A 21,194-nucleotide genomic window follows, 5' to 3' on the forward strand; every position below is an offset into this window, starting at 1 on the left:
TTCATTTTTCTTTTTCAAAAGTCTTTGACTGTTTGGGGCCTCTTTCCCCTCCAAATAAATTTCACAGTTAGACTTTCCAATTCATTAAAAAATGCTGTGTTGATTTTTATTGTGTTTACATTAACTGTGTAGATTAGTTTGGATAGGATAGTCATCTTAATGATGTTTATTCTTCCTATTCATGAACGTGGAGTATTCTTCCATTTATTTAAGTGTTCTTTGATTTCTTTTAAGAATATTGTGTAATTTTCTGTAATATAAGTCCTTTACATGTTTAGTTAAATTTATTCCTGGGTATTTGATTTTTTAATTGGTATTGCAAATGGTATTTTTTTCTTGATTTCCTCCTCAGATTGTTTAATATTGCTGTAGAGAAATCCTACTGATTTTTACACATTGGTATTATACCCTGTGATTTTACTGAACACATTTATAAGTTCTAGAAGCTTTGTTTTAGATTTCTCATGGCTTTCTATGTAGAGAATCATGTCATCTGCAAACAGTGACATTTTACCTCTTCCTTTCCCAATTTGGATGCCTTTTGTATCTTTTTCTTGCCTCATGCCCTACAAGGTACTTCTAACACAATTTTAAATGGGAGAGGTGATAGCGGGTATTCTTGTCTTGTTCCTAATCTTAGAGGGAAAGATTTTACAATTTCAGCATGTATATGATGTTAGTTGTGTGTTTTTCATATATATCCTTTATCCTGTTCAGAAAGTTTCCTTCTATTCTTATCTTTTGCAGTATTTTTATTAGGAAAGGGTGGGTATTTTGTGAAATGCTTTTTCTATATCTATAGATATGATCATGTGATTTTTATTTGACCTGATTATATGGTGTATTACTCTGATTGATTTTCTTATTTTTAGGTTTCCTTGCATACCAGGGAAGAAACCCACTTGGTCATGGTGTATAATTCATTTGATGTGTTGCTGAATATAATTAGCAAGTATTTTGTTAAGGATTTTAGTATCTAGGTTCATTTGAGAGTTTGGTCTGTTAATTTCCTTTCTTGTGGTGTCTTTGTTTGCCTTTGGTATTATGGTAATGTTGACATCATAGAATGAGTTACACAATGTTTCTTTTATTTCCATTTTTTGTAAGAGTTTAAGCAGAATTGGAGTTATTTCCTTCCAGATGTTTGGTAGAAGTCACCTGTAAGGCTGTCTGACCCTGGGCTCTCCATAGTTGGGAGGATTTAATGACAGATTCTTTCTCTTTACATGTGATTGGTTTGTTGAGATCATCAATTTCTTCTTTTGTGAATGTCAACTGCTTAGGTGTTCTTGTTGGTATATAGTTTTTCAAAATATCCTCCTATGATTCTTTTTATTTCTGTGGGTTTAGTGGTGATAGCCCCTTTCTCATTTCTTATTTTGTCTATTCACATCTTTGCTCTTTTTTCTGTGTTTAAAAAAACATGGGAAAAAGCTAAGGGTTTGTAAATTTTATTGGTTTTCTCAAAGAACTAGCTCTGTTTTGTTTATTTTTTCTAGTGCTTTCTTATTTTCTTTTTCATTTAGTTCTGCTCTGGTCTTTGTTATTTCTTTCTTTCTTCTTTCTTTGGGGTTATTTGTTCCTTCAATAATTCCCCTAAATGTGCAGCTATTTGTTCGATTTTAGCTATTTTTTCTCTTTTGATATATGAATTTATGGCTATGAATTTCCCTTTCAGTACAGCTTTTGCTGCATCCCACAAATTTTAATATGTTGTGTTATCATTTTCACTTATTTCAAAGTAGTTGCTTATTTCTTTTGAGATTTCTTCCTGGGCCCACTGTTTGTCTAAGTGTGTGTTGCTTAACTTCCATATCCTTGTGCCTAATCTGGTTCTTCAGCCCTTGCAGACTTTCAGTTTCATCCCACTGTGGTCAGAGAAATTATTTTGTATGATTCCAATCTTTCTGAATTCATTGAGACTTTCTCTGTGGCCTAGCCTGTGGTCTGTCTTGGAGAATGATCCATATGCACTTGAGAAGAATGTATTTATGCTGTATTTTGTTGTAGTGTTCTGCATATATCTATTAGGTTCAGATCCTCTAATATATTATTCAAATCTTTGTTTCTTTATTGATTCTCTGTCAAGATGTTCTGTCTAGTGATGATAATGGTATATTAAAGTCTCCCACAATAATTGTGGAGTCATCTATTCCTCCATTTGGTTTATCCATGTTTGCCTCATGTATTTTGAGGCACTCTGATTAGGTGCATAAATATTTATGATTGTTCTTTCTTGATAGATTACCACTTTTACTAATATGTACTGCACATTTTTGTCTCTCACAATAGTTTTGTTTTTAAAGTCTGTTTTGTCTGATATTACTATAGCTATTTTTGCCTTTTTTGGTTATTAGTTACTTGTAAAATTATTTTTCAGCTATTCACTTTCAACCTTCTTGAATCACTGGGTCTATGGTGAATTTCATATAGACAGCATATAGATGGGTCACGTTTCCTTATCCATTCTGCCAATCTGTGTCTCTTTACAGGTGAGTTTAATTCATTAACATCAGTGTTATTACCCACAAGAAATTACTTCATTAGCCATATATTCTTTGAATTTGTGTGTGTCATATGTGGTTTTTATTTCTTTTTTGTCTTTTTTGTTAGTCTTAAACTGTTCTCCAACTCTGACTTCTGTTTTTTTTCTTTCAAGCTACAGAATTCCCCTTAGTATTTCTTGAAGAACACATTTATTATTGGCATACGCTGTTTGTTCCTGTTTATCTGTGAATATTTTGAGCTCTCCATCAATTTTGAATGCCAGTTCTACTCAATAGAGTATTCTTGGCTGGAAACTTTTTTCTTTTAGTATCTTGACTATGTCATACCACTGTCTTCTTGCCTCTATGGTTTCAGATGAGAAATCAGCACTTAATCTAATTGAGCTTCCCTTGTGTTGAATGGTTCTCTTTTCTCTTGCTGTTTTCAATATTTTCTCTTTGTCTTGAGCATCGGACATTTCACAAGTATGTTTTGGACTAGGCCTTTTGGGATTTATATTGTTTGGGTTGTGCTGTGATTCCTGGACATGTACCATCCATCTCTCTCAGTAAGTTTGGGAAATTTTCAGCCATTATTTCCTCCAAAAAACCTTCTGTCCCCTTTCCCTTATCTTCTCCTTCTGAGATATTTGTGCATTTTGTGTTGTCATTCAGATCCCTAAGTCTCTATTGGATTTCTTCTATCTTTTTATCTAATAATTCTACTCTTTTTTTGATTTCAGATGTATTGTTTTCCACCTCAATAATTCTTTCCTCTGCCTATTCAATTCTCCTGTTATTTGCTTAGAGTGTTTTGTGATTTTTTTTATTTCTTGGATTGTGCCATTCATTACCCACAAATCTGTTATCTTTTTCCATATATTTACAATTTCTTCAGTATGCTCTGCAAGTGTTTTCTTAATATCATTAATCTCTTCTTTCACTTCTTTATACTGATCCATGATATTAGTTTGGACATCTTTGTTTAGTGTTCAATGTTCTGCTTCTCTTCCTGGTTTTAAGTTTGTTCATTGGTGTGGGCCATGTCTTCCTGATTATTGGTATGTTTTGTAATTTTTTGTTGCTCTCTGCTCATCATTTTATCTTGATGGGTTTCTTCAGTTGGTTATCTCCTCTATGTAGTCTCAGGTTTTATTTAGTTGCTGTTTTTGTGTGTGTATTAAGTTTTCTATTTTACACTTTGTTCTTCTTATTCTATTTCCTTGCTGTTGTCTAAGTTCCCTTGAATGAAAAAGTTTACATCTAGGGGAAGAAAAGAAGTAAAAAAATAAAAAAAAGATTTAATAGTAATATTATTACTAGTAAATGTTTACTAGTAAATGTTAGCAGTAAATGTTAGCAGTAAATGTTAGCAGAAGAATCATATAAGACCTAAGAGATTGAATATTAAACTCATGTAACAGTGTAGAAATACAGGAATAAAAAAGTGGTGCACCTACAAGGAAATGGGAAACTGAATATCAAAAAGAATATAATGTGAGTTAACAGGTCAGTGTGATGAAGAGAGAGGGAAAGAGAAAAGAAAGGATAAAAATAGAAAGTTAATAAAGGATAGAAAACAGAATGGTTAGAAATAAAAAGTCAGTAAAATTGGGGACTAAACAAAGGTAATTGGAATGTAAGAACAACAACAGAAGGGGGAAGTTAGAAGATGCAGGAGGGAAAAGAGACAGCATTGATTGCCAAAATAAGTACACAGAGAAATGAGAAAATCAAGGAAGTGGAAACACAATAATCAAGAAACAAGCTGGCTGCATCGAATTTTAAAAGGGAGGGATAAAAAGGAAAGGTAAGAAAGAAAAAAAAAACCAGACAAACCCACAAGCAAACACTAAGAACAAACAGACTTCCCTCTTAAGCCTGTGTGGAACTTGTCAGGCTACAGGTGTTTATCAATCAATTACTCTGCAGTTTTCTCCCTGCAGATTTTGAAGTGAGTTTTAGTGACTGTACTAAATTAAATTATATAACAAAAGTAACCTTTTTTTAGGAAAAATAAGAGACCCAAGGGAAGCTAACACAAGGGTACTTTCTCTGCTTTCCCTGTCCTAAATTATCAGCTAGATGTTTCATATCCCATTGAGTCGCTACTCTAAGAGGAGCCAGGAATTGAAATACAGACCTTGTATATTCAAGACTGAAACTCCTACATGGAGACAAACTTTCCTGCTGGGCTGATTAGCTCTTCAATATTGGGGAAGGATTGACTCTTTGGAATTGGATAAATTGCAAATTAGGAATCTGTCCTTGTCCACCTTTTTTTTTCTAACTACTTTATCTCCCAGGGCAGCATTAAGCAAAAGCCTGTGTGAGAGTTCCCTTCTGAAATTCAAATGGGACCCTGTTGACTTATCTCACCACAGGCAAAAAAAAATGACTCTCAGTCTCTTTGAAGGAGAGCACCCACACCTTGCTGGGAACCCTAAATATGCTCTTGGAAGCTTATTAAGCACTTCCTACTGTTCCCCTCCCTTAGATGAGTTGCACAGGACTAGTTAATTGCCTGGCTCCTCCTTCCCCAGACCAATTTTCCCTATCCCAGGGAGGCTAGGTAAATCAGACTGCCTCAGCAGATTTACCTCTCCCTTCTTCCTGGTTTCTCCACAGGCCAGGTGGTATGCTTCTCAAAGCTAAAAAAAAGGGGGGTCCAGACCATGGAACACACACTCAGGGGATCCCTCTCCACCTTTCACCAGAACCCTCCCACTCTCAGAATTTGTCTCTTCTAGCTGACTGACTGGCAAGGGTCAGGGAATGCTCTGGCTCCTGCCCTGAGGGAGGGGCTTAGCTGTCCAAGAGCTCCTGCCTGAAGCATCAGAAACTCATGGTTTGACCTTGCACAATCACGCTTTTTGTTATGCTCTCTGCAGATGGATACCCTTAAGCCTCCTGCTTTTTGGGTTCCCAAAACAGCTCAATCAGGAAGGATTTTGCTGCACTCAGTTGTTTTATTTAGGAGAGATGATGTAGGTGCACTTAATCTGTCACCATCTTGCCCCTCTCCATTTTTTGTTTTCTTGATTGAATTATTTATACAAAGGCTTTGTTAATTTCAGAAGAAAATAAATTAATATAGGAAGGAAGAGAATGTGGGAAGAGTGCTGGTGAAGGAAGGGATGGGTCAGTGTGAAAGGACCTTTGTGCAGGAATGCCAAACCCAGCAACTAGACAGGGTGAAGGACATGTCACTGCCATTTGATAGGATTTGTCACCTTGTTGGTGAATGAATTGCAATTGCTTATAGAATTTTATCATGTCACAGTTTACATAATGATTTCAAGTACTTTTCACAAGTGAATCAATTTTCTCAGTTTATTCAACTATTTTAAAAGCAGAAAGCTGGGAATGATACTTACCCTTTTCCCCCACATACCATCTAACTCTGTAGGGCACAGCTTTCTACTGGGATTCCCTCATTTTTGCCTGGAGCCAGAACCCTCAGGCCAGATGAGAAGTGGCTCTTCTCATTCAAGACCCCCAGCACTTGCCCTCTAAATTTGAGTCATTTTCTGGTTGCATAGCAAACAGGAAACCTGCTTCTCCTCCCTTGGGTCTGACCAATGCCACCAGACACTGAGCAGTGGGGCCAGGGCTGATGAGACCACAGTAAGCAGTAGCCATGTTTAAGGGGAAAGAACACATGTTGAGTCTGGACCTCAGAAATTCAGGGTCACCCCATTCCTCTCTGCACCCCACATTGGTCTGCAGGCAACATCTTCAGACTATCACACATAGCTTCAGAGAGAGGGAACCCACCACATTCCCCACAGACAAAGCACAAAAGTTCAGCCAGAGTAGGGGTCCTGAATGTGAAAGAGAGCCCAGTGCTGACCCTGGCTCTTCCTTGCCTCTTCAGGTTTATGAGTCTTGGTCTGTCCCTTTCCTTCACATGGCCTCAGTGTCCCCATCCCTAAATGAGGACCTAGGGCACACATGTCAATTGTAGAATTGGAATAGAGCCTGAGGGACCTTTGTTGATTCACTATCTTTTACCTAATCTATCCTTGAATAAGCCAGGATATGCAAACTATGTCTAGAATTAAATTCATGATCATCTTTGGAAATGGTTATTATGAAAAAGAAACTAATATTTTAATCACAGATATTTTTTTGTTTAAAAATTATTTCAAAGCTGTTTTGACTCTTGACCCCTAACTGAAATCCTAAAATGACTGGGTATAAATAAGACATTAACAGAGTAATGGATTTATTGTTCTTTTATTATTCTCCCAATTACTATGAACAATTAAAGAATCAGGGAGTTATTGTTAAGTAAATACAGTTCAGGAGAGTGGCTGTGGCTCATGTGTTGAGTGCCTGCCTCCCACATGGGAGATCCTGGGTTTGGTTCCTGGTGCCTTCTAAAAAAACACAACAAAAAAGAAACACCAAGGAAACAAATGCAAAAAAAACTCAGTGGTTAAGTGATGGTTTCTCACTTAAAAGGTCCCAGGTTCAATCCCTGGCCCTGGAACCTCAAAAAACCCCACCACATCACAAAAATTCAAAGCCATTTACCTGGTAGATCAGTCACAGAAATTCCTCTATTGTTTTATTTTTCCATGAATAATATAACACCAGTTTGTTATTTCATTTATATACCAAACTCTCCAACTGGCTCTCCTGTTCATAGAATTCCTTTAAATAAAATACATACCAAGAACTAAAAGCATCTGTAAGTAGTTAAGATTTCTACTTTGAAATCATCATCAGGACTAACAGGGATGCCTAGGCCCACCATGACCCTGGACCACCACATGGCATTAATCTGCATCTTCTGCCCACAGGATCAGAGCTGTGAAAGAGGGGCTGTGTATCTGTGGGTCTCGGGCCCAGGAGGAACAGGACTCAGAGAAGATGACCACTCAGGGGATGGCTGGTGGGGAAAGACAGAGAAATGAGCAGGATTCTGCTGACCAAAAATAGCATTTGTCCTGAGCTTATGGAGGGATGGGAGGGTTAGGGAATATATAAAAAGGACAGGGAGTGGGAAAGGAGTTGTCTTAAATTGTCATGTTTCCATGCAAATAAAATCATGTACAATTGTGTCAAAGCACCCATAAACAGAATGATACAGAGGCTATATTGTGTACTTTTAAGTTAATATGCATAGACATATATAAATAGGTAGACATTAATACTGGTGTGAATGTGTCTGTAGGTAAATATAGCCACAGTCAGTTTGGCCTCACTGGCCCCAGGGCCTATAGTCAGCCTTATTTAGGCAACTGTCTGGACGTAGGAAACAGGGTTGTGGTCTGTAGACCAGGACAGAAAGTGGTCATAAGAGACCCAGGTGGGACTTTGCCTTGATTTAGGAGTCCCCACGAGAGTTTACTTTAAGAAAGTCAGTTGACTTTAAAAAAAGAATCAGGAAGCCATTATAAATGGCATTATTTGGCCTGGAATTGTCTCTTAATAAACAAACATCTTTCTACTGTTATAGATTAGTGATATTGACCAGACTCAGACTTAGAATAAAGTTCCAGTTGAGAGCTTTAGCCGTGCTGCGACTGTCTCATCCTACATGGAGGAGAGAGCAGCCCTGAGTTAAGGGAAGAGGTGTTTTTATAGCCTTTCAGGAGGGGGGGTTACTAGCAAGCAAGCAGGCACAGAAGCGGAACACTGTGGTTAGCTGAAGATAGCATATCTATTTTTTTCTTTTTTCAAAGCCCTTTCTTGTGAGCTGTCCCATGTTATTTATTGGCCCTTTTCTTGGGGACAGCCCTAAGTTATTTATTGGCACTCTCCTTGGAGACAGCCTTAAGTTATTTATTGGCACTCTCCTTGGAGACAGCCTAAGTTATTTATTTATCTGAAGGCACTTTCAATTCCTATTTCCTAATGTAGTTCTATTCCTATTTTCCCAATGTGGCCTTACCCTTACACTACCAAGAAATGAAAGGCCTTCCAAATGGTGTGTTTAACTCTCATGATGATTGTCATCCTGTGCACCAGCCCTTGGGGATGCATCCCTAGGAGGAGGCTTCTCTAGGAATCCCTCCACATTGAAAGCCCTCAGCACAGGATCAGGGACAAATCATTTGTGGGAGGGGCTTAGCAGTGTTGGGAATGCTGATGAGTCATTTCAGATATAGTAGCTTTAAAACTCTCATGACTGGCTTGCCTAGCTGTCACTTTTGCAGAAAATCCTCTTGGGAAATACCTGTGAATAAATAAATTTATTTTGAGATCTTTAGGGCACAGCTAAACTAAAATAATTACACTTGCAATTGTCTTAAAATTAGCCCAATAAACATGTTTTAGCAATTTAGCATTAACTGTCTTTGCATACCCCAGGAAACTAGCCCAACATAGGCTCTCAATTTGTAGGTAGGCAGGGATGTTTATACGGTTCCAAGCTGCCTTGGCACTCTTTGCCCTGCTTCCCCTTCAGGGAACTCCTTCCCACCTGTGGCCTTTGGAAGCTTTTCTGTAGGGTTCGGTCCTACAAAACAGTCAATACCATGCCTGATGAATAGATTGTCACTGCCATTTGGTGATTATGTCTTCTGGGTCAACAACAAAATCCTCCATTTAAATTCCCCACAGTTGCACATCCTGCTAAAGTGCTTCTTGTATTCCCTGAGCATGTGAATTGTGGAATTTCCTTTCTGACCCCCAAAGGGTCTTCACCTGGTGTTCCACTGCTTTTTCCTTAGCTGCCCCAAGGGTAGAGAGGGGAGCTGTGCAAGGGGAGCAGATACTTGGATCCTGGCCCCAGATTTGGACAGGAGGTATGCCCCAAGTGGGAAACATGTCGTGGGGAGTCAAGAAGGAGGAATAAGTGCCAGAGAGCATCCTCCCTTCACTCAGACCCTTCTGTCCATATTTTATTCCAGTTCCAGCTGTCATGCCCAGGCTCTGATTGTAGCACCGGGGACATCTTGATCAGACATATGTGATGTTACACTGGACCACCACTTCACATCACCCTCCTCCCCCCAGGTGCTTGGCTCCCTCCATGGAGTCCCCACCCTCTCAGAGCCCTCCCTCTCTTATGTCCATCAACTCTCTGCTGTGTCCTTTAGGAAACATCCACAGAGATCTAGAAAGTTCATCTGGGTAGAAGCTAAATGTCTGCCTCCCTGCCAGTGATTCTCTAATAGGGCTAGGAAAAGTGAGGAATGGGATTTGCCCCAGACTGCAGAGTTTCCCGGATGCCCTCTAATTTTTAAACTGCCCCCTGGGGGGGTAGTTGAAAGAAGCCTGTGGCTATATCCCATACTCCATTTACACTGATGCTCCTAGCTTTCAGAATGTCTGCATTTGAAAGAAGTGATTGAAATCTGCTATGGGTTTGGGAGCAAATGTAAGGGATTGTATCTTTTTTTTTCTATCTGGTGGCACCATCCTCTTTTTGGTGCTTCATTTTGCATGTGGGGGCAGGGGCTGCACCTCACTGCACAGGTCTGGGATGCCTTTATTTTTTAACAGGAGATTCCAGGAATTGAACCTGAGTCCTACATATGGTAAATGGAAGCTCAATTGCTTGAGCCACAGCTGCTTCCTTAGGGTTGCATCTTAAACGATCAACCAAGCCTGAAGCCATCTATAGGAAATTATTCTCAGATAACTAAAAGAACTTCATTAATGCCACATTTGGGAACCTGCACTAAATTCCTGTGACAGGTGACATCGTTCCATCTAAGCTCAGAAGCTTCCTGTGGAATAACAGTGTGACGACTGGTCTCTAAAGGCAAGTTAATTCTTCAGCTGAAATTCAGCAAGTGTTTTAGGCAAAGTCCCCATGGTGGTGACACATTTGGGGATGAGACCTTATCCTGGGACTGTCCTTCATATATCTCTGCTTTGGGATCTGGCTTTGGCTGAGAAAATCCTGGGGAGGCCTGTGGAAGGAGGTTGGTAGGGGAAGACCATAGGATGGCCAGCCAGTGGCCACTATATGGAGCTGATGCCACCCTTGACCTGAGAACACAGAGACCACTGATCCCTAGATCTTGGGGAAGGGCAAATGGGAACCATCCGTGATCTTATGTATGCAATTGTCAGGGTTTCTGTTTATTCCAGGCAAGGTATTAAAACATCAATAACAATACTCAACAGACTTCACCTCCTACACTCTGATTTATTGGACTTACCCCACTCAGCTAACAAGGAGTTGAAGAATGTCAACCAGCACACCATGGAGCCTAGAGGGCCTACAACTGAAAGCAGGAGGAGTGCATCCAGTATTCATGTGGAATCTAAGCCCCTTCTTGGCATAGATGTGGAATGGACACAACCAAGCTAAGGTCCATAGGAAGGAGGAATACAGTAAGGATTAGAGTAGACTTAATGATATTCTATTCATGAACTTTTGTGGTTAACAATCGAGAAAGTGTGGCATTGGTGTGGAAAAAGTGGCCATGGTGGCCGTTGGGTGCGGGGAATGGGAGGAAGAGATGAGATGTGGAGGCATTTTGGGACTTGGAGTATTCCTGAGTGGTGCTTCATGGACAATTGCCGGACATTCTATGTCCTCCCATGACCCACTAGATGGAACGTGGGAGAGTGTGGGCTATGGTGTGGACCATAGGCCATAGGGTGCAGCGATGCCCAGAGATGTATTCACCAGATGCAATGGATGTGTCATGATGATGGGAGAGAGTGTTGCTGTGGGGGGAGTGGTGGGGTGGGGGCAGTGGGGGTGAATGGGGACCTCATATTTTTTGAATGTAATATTTTAAAAAAATGAATAAAAAAACCAATACTATGGGAAGTAAGAGCAATAGAAGTGACTACTAGTCACTGCTGTTGGATAACAATTGTTCCAATAGTCACAATTCCTCAAGGGGGCAGGGGACTGGGTTTTTTATATAGGAGGAGGAGCCAGGGACCCCCCCCCAAAGGGGTGTGTGGGCCCATGTAGAGTGGGTGCCTGGGTTTGATCTGTGACTGATGTGTGACTCTCCCTCCTGCTGATAGCTCAGCTGGCCCAAGGCTTCCTGGTAGCAGGAGCCTTGGTTGATCCAGGCTGCCTGGTAACATGGGCAGAGGGATTTCCTCACAAAAAATGTTCCATGACTGTGTCAAAGGGGCCTCCCCAAGGCTGGAGATAAACTCAGTGTATCTTCTATCACAAGGCTCAAAGAAAATTTCTGTCCATACCATCATCTCCATCTTTTTATGTAAAAACCTGGCCTTAGGAATTGTTGATGGGAATCTGCCTTGTCTATCAGCCAGCTCTGCAGAGAACTGTCTCTCTCCTTTTGTATGTAAATAGAGGAGGGCCTCAGAGTCTTTAGTGTTAGGAGTCAATTGCCTCTGTCTCTTTTCTTTCTGGGATGAGAGGGGCCACTCACACCCCCAATTACACTTACCAGCTGCCCTTTCTCCTCATTCCCCTCTTTTTCCCCCTGTTCATGATCATTTTTATTTTTTTTGAGTTCTTGTGACCAAGAAAACAGCTGCTTAAATATTTGTGTACAAGATTGTATGTGGAAATATTTTCCATTCTCTTGAGTAAATATGTACAAGTGGGGCTAAAGGACTATTTGTTAAGTGTATGATTTACTTTAGAAGAAACTGATATTATATTCCAAAGTGGCTGTTTCGTTTTGTTTGGTATTCATATGAGTAAATCATATGAGTTCCTGTTGTTCTGCATTCATGCCACTATTTGATATTCTCATTTTTTTCAAACTAGTGGTAGTGGTGTCTTACGAGGTTCTAATTTGATTCCCTCATGGCTAATACATAGAACTTTTTTCATATATTATTTCCCACCTATGTATTTTTTTAAAAGGTACTATTAGGATCACTTAGCTATTTCTAAAATTAGAATGTTTGTATTCTTATGGTTGAGGTTTTTTTTAATGGTCAAAGAAGAAGCTTCCTTCCTTCATTTTTCTCCCCATTGAAAGTAACTGTGGCATTCAGAAAAAAGCCTGCTGCAAACACACAATGAGACATTTAATCATGAGCTGTACTAGGTTAGACATGCTTATGATTAACAAGGAAAATAAATTCATGTGTTATGATTCATTGTTAATTCTCCATCAAGGCTAGAAACAGGAGAATATATGTGGTTAAGTTTTGAGTATTCTTTGTATATATCTCTAAGGAAGAAACACAAATGGCCAAAAAGCACATGAAAAGATCCACAGTTCTGTGGTAACCGCTCTGGTCAAGGGCAGTCTGGGGGACCTCCCTGAAAAAAACCCTCTTCCGAGTCCCGAGCTTATACCGACCTGCTTAGGTTAAGAGGCGCCGTGTGTTCCCACAAGGGACACAGCTGGAGATGGATGAAACAAAAGGCTGAGTGAGTGTTGTGCAGTGTCAACACACAGAGGAAACATGGGAAGCACACAAAGTAGGACCCCATTAAGTTGTATGCGGAAAAATTTTCCCTGAGTTTTCCACGAAGATGTGGCATAAAGTTCTAGCCAGGAAATGTTAGAATGCTTTGTGAAGTAGAATGGCTGACTTTTGGCATGGGCTCTCCTCAGGAGGGCACCTTTGACCCCGGATCATCTGTAAAGTTCATGAGATGTTAACCAGAAAACCAGGGTGCCCTGGCCAGTTCCCCTACATTGATGCCTGTCAGGACACTGTGAATCAAAGTTCACCCTAGTTAAGGAAATGTACGACTAAGGAAGCCAGGATTTGCCTGATACAAAAGCCCACAGGTGCTGTCTCAGGAACCAGGCCAAAAAGGTGCCTTGCAAAGGGTCCAGAGAAAGTAAGCCCCAAATCTAGTGCCAGACCACCCATTCTAGGGGGGCCAGATGAAGATGACCTCCCACCACCTTATGTGATTGTTCCTACAGTGCCAGTGCCGAGGACTGGGGATGAGCCAATTTTCCTAAGCAATGCAACCTCGCTGCCCCCACAGCCATCTCCACTGCCGTCCTCCCTGGGCAGCATGACCTCGCTACCCTGACAGCTGTCTCCCTTGCCATCCTTCCTGAACAGCGTGACCTCACTGCCCCCGCACCCACCGTCCTCCCTGAGCAGCACTTCCTCGCAGCCATTCCTGCAACCGCTCCCACAGCCATTCCCACAGCCGATTCTGCAGCTGCTTTCTCCAAGCAACACAGCCCAGCTGCTCCTGCAGCCACTCCCACAGTCCTTTCCACAGCCAGTTCAGTTCCACGGCCGCTTTCTCCAAGAAACAGGAGCCAGCTGCTCCTGCAGCTGTTTCCACAGCCGGTTTTGCAGCTGCTTTCTCCAAGCAGCACAGCGCAGCTGCTGCAGCAGCCGCTCCCACAGGAGGTTCTGCAGGCAATTTCTCCAAGCAACATGGCCCAGCCGCTTTCTCCAAACAATGCAGCCTCTGCACCTCTGCAATGGCTGTCTCCACCAATCTTGACCCCTGGCAGCATAGTGCTGGCCATCACTCAGGAAGGAGTCCCTGAAAGATGACAACTCAGACCACGAGGAGCCCCAGGGACAGGTGGAGCAGGGAGAAGGGCCACCCTGCAGCTCCCTCTCTCTGAAGCCTGGGCTCCAATTTATTATGATGCTGATGGCCATATACAAGGAGGACACTGAACATTTGGTTACCATCTCTTCACTACTACTGATCTCTTTATCTGGAAAAGTCATGCCCCTCATACTTGGAGAAGCCTCAGGTCATGATGGACCTCTTCCAGTCCATCATTCAAACCCACAAACCCACCTGGGCTGAATGTAAGCAGCTCCTTATGACCTTACTCAACTTCAAGGAGAGAATGAGAGTCACAAAAGGAGCTTCCACCTGGCTCAAGGAGCACCCATCTGGGGGAAGCCTGGACAGCGATCAATATGCCCACACACAGTTCCCAGGCAAGGACCCCCAATGGGATCCCAATGACATGACCAGGCCCAACTGATTAGAAATTTTCCATTGGGCCTTAGTTGAAGGGTTCAGAGCTGGGAGCCGAAAGGCAGTAAACATGGCAAAGACCACCCAAGTCCTACAGACTCTCGAGGGAAGTTGGCTCAATTCTGACAGGATTGACTCCTGACATTTATTTCAAACTTTGGGATGTGATACGATACTACTTTTGTTGTTGATTTTCAATTTGTTCTACTTTTTAGCCATGGTAGCTCTTTCCAGGGCACCCTATTGCTCTTTACTATAACCCCATCATTGAGGGGTTTATTTTACACCTATTTACTTTTTAGTACTACAAAATATTCAAGGTCCTTCTTGCATATTCCTTTCCTAGAAAGAGCAATTTCTCTAAGAAGGCATTTATTGGAGAATGGTTTTAAAACCTAAAGTCTGGGCATTATCTCTGCTCATTGTTACTGCAGCCTCGAGGGCCTCTCTGCAGAGAGTGTAAGGAAATATATGTGTATATACTAAGATGTGTACATGCACATTTAGAAATATGTGTGCATACAATCTTCTGTATATTTATTCACCTACACATGAGTCCATACTGATTTGTCTAACTCTAAACCATTATCACATAGAACTTCCTAGCCTCCTCCCCTTGCTTATCTGTAAGCTCTCACTTCATAGTGAGAAAAATATCCCTTTAACTGCCATCTATCTATGGATTGCTTGATTCTAGTGGACAATTTCAGGATTGTTAATCCATACATGGTGAAATGGTATTTTATCAACTAGAGTACAGTACTTATACCCAATTTCTTTTGACTTAATTTTACAGGCTCTATTCATATCCAGTACTACTCTCCAGCACCTTTGCCTTCAGCCCCTCCTGTCAGGGCAAATTATACATTTTTTATAAAGTTACATTTGCAACAGATTTATTCTATCTGAGATTCCCTTGACCTTGTAATTGATTTTTAATTAGCATAATTAAGGTACATTCTTTGTGTTGACAAGTTAATTGTCTTTTAACAAATATACAATAACATGTATCTATAATTATACTAATACAGGATAAATTCAGTTTTCTAAAAAGCCCCCTGTGCTTCACCTATTCAACATTACTCTCTACTCAGGCAACTAGTGAATATTCTATTGTCTGATTGTTTTGCCATATCCAGAAAGTGATATAATTGATATCAACATATGCAGCATTTTAAAATTGGTTTCTTTAAGTTAGCAATAACCATTTAAGACACGATCAATACATTTTATGACTGGATGGAATATTTCATTTTTCTCGGTAATGTTCCTTTTTATAGATATAGCACAGTGAATTTAACTTTTATCCTATTGAACATCTTCATTGCTTTCAGATTTTGAAATTACAAATACAGGTGCTATAGACATTCATGTGTGTGTTTATGTATGAAATTAAATTTTCATATCTATGCCTAGAAATTTTCATATGTATGCTTAGAAGCACAATTGCTGGATTGTATGGTGTGTTAGTCAACCAAAGGGGTGCTCATGCAAAGTACCAGAACTCTGTTGGCTTTTATAAAGAGTATTTATTTGGGGTATAGGCTATCAGTTATAGGCTCTAAACAGTCCAATTCAATGTACAGTAAAAGGTACTTTCTCACCCAAAGTCTGTTGCCACATGTTGATACAACATGGCGGGCACTATCTGCAAGGGCTCAGCCTTCCTCCCTCTTCTTAAGGCTCCAAGGCTCCAGCTTCTTCTGATCTAAGCTGTAAACTGGCAAAAGGTCTTTCTCTCTTCATGCGGCTCATTCCTTTCTGGTCTCAGCTGCTCTGGTCTCTTCACAAGGTCAGCTGCAGACTATCAGACTCAGCTTTCTTCAGGGACTCACAAATCCTGTCTGAAGACCTGTTTCTCTTCTCTGTGTTCTTCTCTGTTTTCTCCTTCACCATATGTTTACTAGAGTGTGAGAGTCTGTTTTACCCCCACCAAAGGGTTGGTGACTGAATCATGTATGCTCTAATGACTGGTCAAATAAAACCCCTGATCTTGATTTAATAAATTAAAAGTGAAACCTCTGAATCTAATGTAATCTAATATGCCCAGAGGAATAGAGCTTACAAACACAATTCAATATGTATTTTGGAATTCATTAATAATACATAAAAATTCTACATACTGTAATACTATGTTTATTTGTATAAGAAACAGCTAAAGTATATTCTGGTTGCACAATTTTGTGTTCTCACTAGCACTGAATGCAAGTTTTATTGTTCCACATTCCTAATAAAAATTGGTAGTGTAAGATTTTAGGTTTTTGTCTATTTTAATAAGTGGATGAAGATATATTATTGTGGGATTTTTAAAATGTATTGAATTTTTAAGTTATGATTTAAATATAAAAATATCAAATTTAATTAATTTACAGCTATATTCTGGGAATTCTTCACATAGTATGAAAACATTAGGGGGAAATGGAAAGGACAAATGAGTTTATATGGCTATGAGTTTCCAAAAAAGAGTTGGGAGGTCATCAGAAGGGTCACTCTTATGCATGCCTCAGCAGGGTCCCAGAGACAGCCAAAGTAGATACAAGTCCAGGTATTGGTTCTTCTGAGAGTTACAGAGACCCACAGGTTCTATGGTCATGCCAGATGGAGTTTGGTGCCATGTAAGGTGGCCCTGCTTTGGAGTTGTGTTTCTGAGTGTGATGGAGTTGAACTCAGATGTGATCTTTGTTCACCAGCCTCTCCTGTCACTTTTACCAAACCTGTGGTTGGTACTGTGGTTTGGTGTATGCTCAGGGGAGATGAATCTCTGGACTGTCCATGTGATAGCCAGGCCCTGAGCCTCAACAGACCTGGAACTCCTACCCTCTGGTTTAATGAACTTACTCCAGCCAGCTAACAGGGAGGTGAAGAAGGTCGACCACCACACCAGGGAGCCAGGAGTGCCTACAACTGTAAGCAGGAGAATTGCATCCATCATCCATGTGGAATCTAAGCCCCCACTTGATATAGATGTAGAGTGGACATCACCATCCCAGGGTCCACAGGATGGAGGAATAGAGTATGTATTAGAGCGGACTTACTGATATTCTATTCTGGAACTATTGTGATTAGTAATGGAAGAAAATGTAGCATTAATGTGGAGAAAGCGGCCATGGTAGCTGCTAAGGGTAGGGAGAGAGAAGAAGAGATGTGATTTGGGGGCATTTTCAGGATTTGGAGTTGTCCTGGGTGGTACTGCAGGGATAGTTGCTAGACATGGTAGGTCCTGCTATGGCCCACTGGGTGGACTGGGGAGAGTGTAAACTACAATGTAAACCACTATTCATGTGGTACAGCAGTGCTCCAAAATGTATTCACCAAATGCAATGAATGTGCAACAGTGATGAAAGAGGATATCGGTGTGGGAGGAGTGGGGTGAGGGGGTGGGGCTATATGGGGACCTCATATTTTTTTAATGTAACATTAAAAAAATAAATTAAAAAAATATTAAAGACCACAGTGTCAGTGTGTATAATTTTCAGCACTCAAGTAGCTTTTCAAACAAGCAACAAAACTCTTTTCAGCATGTCTCCCATTTAAAGGTATCCCTTCTGTTTAAAATATAACAAACTTATGCATTTTCCTGGTATATTTGCACCAGAATCATTTATACTGGAATGGCAAGACTTAGAAAGGTTTGACAACACCAAGTACTAGTGAGGAATAGAAGGAATGGCACTCTCATAAATTGCTGATGAGGGAATAAATTTGTGCAACTACTATGGAAAGCTGTCTGGTAGAATCTACTAAAGCTTAATATAGTAATACTCTCTTATTCAGAATTTCCACTCTGGTTATATATCCAAGAAAAGGAATATATATACGTGTGTGTGTGTGTGTATGTGTGTGTGTATGCCAAGAGATATGTTTGGGAATATTGAAAGCAGAATTATTTGTAACACCCAACACTTAAAACAAACCAAATATCTATCTACAGTAGAACAGATGCATAAATTATCGTATGTTAATGCAATGGAATACCACATAGGCATGAAAAACTTAAACTACTAATATTTGGGACAAATGAATGAATGTCCTTATGGGCATAATGAGGAGCAAAGAAGCCAGGCACAAATGAATAGTTATTGTATAATGCCATGCAAATAATATTAAAAAACAGGCAAAACTAAATTCTTGAAATAGCAGTCAAAAGTGACTGTCAGGAAGTGAATGTGGTTCAACAGATAGAGCATCCACCTACCATATGGGAGGACCAGGGTTCAACACCCAGGGCTTCCTGGCTCGTGTGGTGAGCTGGCCCATGAGCAGTGTTGATGCATGCAAGGAGTGCCAGCCCACACAGGGATGACCCTGTGTAAGGGTGCCCCCCAATGCAAGGAGTGGCCCCTGCACAAGGAGAGCTGTCCCATGCAAAACTGTAGCCCACCGAGGAGTGGTGACACACACACACAGAGCTGATGCAGCAAGATGACACAACAAAAAGAGACAGATCTCCAGTGCCACCTGATGAGAATACAAGTGGACATAGAAGAACACACAGTGACTGGATACAGAAAACAGACAATGGGGGAGGAAGGAGAAATAAATAAATAAATGTGTTTTAAAAAGATGACTGTCTATTATTATTTAAAAATTTTTTAATATAATGGGCTTTATTTTAAAAGAGGTTTTATTTATAATTATTTTTAATTTTGTTGCTTTAGATTACAGAAAAGTTATATCAAAAGTATCAGGTGTTAAAAACTGCTTTTTGACCTTGAATAAAAGGGAAAAATGGAATGGACAAATGAGTTTATATGGTATGAGTCTCCAGAAAAGAGTCGGGAGGTTATCAGAAGAGTATTGCTTATGCACACCTCGGCAGGGTCCCAGAAACAGCCAAAGTAGATACAACCCCAAGTACTGGTTCTCATGAGGGCTACAGAGACCCACAGGTTTTATGGTCATGGCAGATGGCTCTGGAGTTCAGAGCCATGTCAACTGGCCCTACTTTGGAGTTTCTGTTCCTGAGTGTGATGGAGTTGGACTCAGATGTGACCTTTCTACACAAGCTTCTTCTGTCACTTTTTCTGAACCTGTAGTTGGCACTCGGGTTGTTGTATACTCAGGAGACCTGAATCTCTGGACCATCCATGTGACAGCCATGCCCTGAGCCTCAGCAGACTTGCAACTCCTACCCTCTGGTTTATTGGACTTACCCTGGCCAGCTAACAGGGAGGTGAAGGTCAACCACCACACCAGGGAGCCAGGAGTGCCTACACCTGCAAGCAGGAGAATTGCATCTATCATCCATGTGGAATCTAAGTCCCCTCTTGATACAGATTTGGAGTGGACATAACCATCCCAGGGTCCACAGGATGGAGGAATAGGGTATGGTTTATAGTGGACTTAGTGATAATCTACTATGGAACTATTGTGATTAGTAATGGAAGAAATTGTAGCACTGATGTGGAGAAAGTGGCCATGGTAACTACTGACAGTAAGGAGAGGGAAGAGAGGATATGATGTGGGGGCATTTTCAGGACTTGGAGTTGTCCTGGGTGGTACTGCAGGTATAGTTGCTGGACATTGTATGATCTGCCATGGCCCACTGGGTGGACTAGGGAAGAGTTTAAACTCTTCCCATGTAAACCATGTAAACCATTACCCATGTGGTGCAGCAGTACTCCAAAATGTGTTCACCAAATGCAATGAATGTGCCATGATGAAAGAGGTTGTTGATATGGGAGGAGTGGGGTGTGGGTGTGGGGTATATATTGGGTCCTCTTATATATATATTTTTAATGTAACATTTTAAAAAAATAAAGAGAGAAAAAATGTATGAGAGATTGCAATATAAGCTCTCCATCCCCCATACCACCCTCCCTTTTTCAAGTTAGCTGTAACATTTATGATGTTGTATTTGTAAAAGCTATTCATTAAAAAATGCACATTTGAAAAAAAATGACTCTCTTGTGGTAAAGACTAACCTACTTATAGCAATAATCTAAAAAATGAAAGCATCATTGTGACATTTATCACCACTTCACCCATCTAACAAATACTGAAAGAGGCAACTGCTATTGTTATAACCATTTTAAAACCAAAATCTTGAGCACAAATCAGAATTAAGAGAAACTACAGAATTTTCACATTTGCATGTATTTTTAGCTGAACTTTCAAAAATTCCACATATAATAAAACCACAACATTGAATCAAAACATTTAAGACTTGTGACAAAATTACTCTATAGAAGCAAGGAAAAGAGAGTGGAAATTTAACAGCAGTATATTTCTAGGATAAAATTCAATCAATTATTTCCTTTATCATAAAACAAAAGTCAGTGAGTCAACATTTTAATAACAGTAATCATGTTATTTACTATTCAAGAATTTGCATTTTAATTTGTACCTTTAATATGTATCCACCCATATACTTAGATTAAATTAAATTTGGCCACCAAAAACACTTCACTCAGAATTCTAATCTTAACCATAAACCATAACTTTTCAAAGCATAGTCAAAAACTATACAATAATGCTACCATTTAGATTTATATGCTTCATCTGAAAGTCTTATCTTACAAACAGCAGTTTTGCCCTGTTTCTCTAGAATAAATATCCCTATGTCTAAACCTTTAAATGATAATAAAAAAGACAGATTCAAATAATTCATGCTATGCATTTTCCTTCATCGGAGTTTAATAAAAACAGAACCATCTGGTGGTGGAGCATTACCTTCCTTCCCAGTTAGTCTCTACCATCCCAGAAGCAGATGAGAGCTCTTTATTATATTTTTGGAAAAAAATAATACTTTAGAAAATATCGCCCCATACATTTTTATAATGTGTGATTTCACATTAATTTAGCTCATTGTTAACATCTGCCTTTATTTATAAGAATAGTATTTCATTGTGTTTTACACTTGTGAATTTTATTTGCAT

This window comes from Dasypus novemcinctus, chromosome 31 (assembly GCF_030445035.2).
Source record: "Dasypus novemcinctus isolate mDasNov1 chromosome 31, mDasNov1.1.hap2, whole genome shotgun sequence".
NCBI lineage: Eukaryota > Metazoa > Chordata > Mammalia > Cingulata > Dasypodidae > Dasypus > Dasypus novemcinctus.